Raw genomic sequence first — 2122 nt, forward strand, 5'->3', positions numbered from 1 at the left:
GTAACAACCAACTTTAAAAAGTGGAACCTTTAAAGTGGGACGACAGCTAAGACAATACAACCTATCCTATCCTATCTTTTGTTGAGGTTCCGTGGTATTAGCACTCTGGACTCTGAATCCAATCGAGTTCAAATCTCAGTGGAACCTGGGACAACAGGTAAGAGAATGCAACCTATCCGCTGAATGATAGACCTTTGTCTGATCTTGCTGTATGTGGCAGGCGCTACGTTCAGGTTGTAGTCTCCGCTGGAGGTATGGGTTCAAATCCCACTTCACAACAGCTAAGAGAATGCAAACTATCCGCTGAATGACAGACCTGGCAGGCGCTGCGTTCAGGTCGCAGTCTCTGCTTGAGTCGTGGATTCAAATCCCACTTCTGACAGCTTTTCACTGGAAATTGAAACCAGTTGATAATTGGAAAGTAAAGTCATTTCATAGCCATTCTGGCTATGTTCGGCGTTAAAGGTACAACTACAGCATTTGTAACGCTGCTTACAGACATACAGATTCAAAGTAGTAGGCAGTCTCTGGGTTCAAATCCCCCTTCTGACAGCAAGTTTTTTACCAGAACTGTTTCCTATGACATTCTGACTTAGAAGTAAGAATGTTTCCGCACATGACAATGTATCAGTGACAATGTTCAAGATTTGTTTTGTTTCACACATACGGATTAATTGTTTGTGATGATGCTGGGTGAGTTGATTATACCAAGTCTTTTTCACGTTTTGTTGTGTGTCACTGGTATTGTTGCATGCCTTCTATGTCATATTCTCCGTATTAACATACTTACATTGTGATATCATGTAAGGAAGGGTTCTGCAACAGCCTAAAAACATTTGTTGAGGTTCTATGGTGTAGTGGTTAGCACTCAGGACTCTGAATCCAGTGATCTGAGTTCAAATCTCAGTGGAGCCTGATTTTGTGTGGTACAAAAGGTGAGAGAATGCAACCTATCTGCTGAATGACAGACATTTGTGTGATCTTGCTGTATGTGGAAGGCGCTCCGTTCAGGTTGCAGTCTCCACTGGAGGCGCTGGATGAATTGTTTGCAGGGAACCTTTTTCACGCAGTGTACAAATTCCACTTCTGACAGGTTTTTCACTCGAACCGTTTCCTGTTACATGATATTGGGAAAGAAAGGTCAGCCATTCACCTGCTGCACCGCCAGGTCCCATTCACAACCAATTGCAGCCTATCACTATCCCAGGTTTTCATATCACTACATAGGCTAGAATGTGTTCTATGAAAAATCCATAGAACACATTCATTATAGTAAGAAGATTTGTTTGTTTCACACAAACGGATTAATTGTTATTGATGTGTGAATTGATTGTAGGAAGTCTTTTTCACGCTATCTTCTGTTTCACTGGTATTGTTGCATGCCTTCTATTTCATATTATCTGCATTGACGTACATACATTGGATTGGGTTCGAATCCCACTTCTGACAGTTTTTCACTTGAAATTAGAACCATTTCCTCTAGCATGATAATGAGAAAGTAAAGTCAGCCTTTCTTGCTGCGTTCGGGTACAAACCTATGAGAAAATACAGGCAATGCTACTTAGAGAAATACAGATTCAAAATAGTAGGCAGTCTCTGGCCTCTCATGACCCTCCAGTTACTGCAACGCCATGTCCCATTCACAACGAACAGCAGCCTATTGCTATCCCAGCTTTTCATTCTGTATGTGCTAATGGTTGGAAGTCACTACACATGCTAGAATGTGTTTGTATACAGTGGGCCTATTTGATGCTGGATGAATTGTTTGTGGGAAGTCTTGGGAAGAGTAGAGAAGAAGAAGAAGAAGAAGAGAGAGGAAAGAAAAGTCGTCCATTCTTGCCATGTTCGGGGACAAATAGTAGGAAGCGTCTGGCCTCTCATGAACCTCCAGCTGCTGCAACGGCAGGTCCCATTCACAACAAATAGCAGCCTCTCGCTATCCAACTTTTTATTATGTATGTGTGGTCGGTTGTATCTTTTGTGTCACTGGTATTGTTGCATGCCTTCTATGTCATATTCTATGCATTAACATAGATACATGGTGATATCATGTAAGAAACTGTTCCACGACAGTCTGGAAAAGGTTAGCTGTGATTCCATAGTGTAATGGTTGTGACAAAAA

At 41.8% G+C, this 2122-nt stretch overlaps 1 non-coding gene across 1 annotated transcript; it reads left to right on the forward strand.

Annotated features, from left to right (window-relative positions):
• Nucleotides 1-843: 843 nt before the first annotated feature.
• trnaq-cug (transfer RNA glutamine (anticodon CUG)) lies at nucleotides 844-915 on the forward strand. The gene has a single exon. It is a non-coding gene; the product is annotated as a tRNA-Gln (tRNA).
• Nucleotides 916-2122: the final 1207 nt, after the last annotated feature.

This window comes from Enoplosus armatus, chromosome 24, assembly GCF_043641665.1.
Source record: "Enoplosus armatus isolate fEnoArm2 chromosome 24, fEnoArm2.hap1, whole genome shotgun sequence".
Lineage (NCBI taxonomy): Eukaryota > Metazoa > Chordata > Actinopteri > Centrarchiformes > Enoplosidae > Enoplosus > Enoplosus armatus.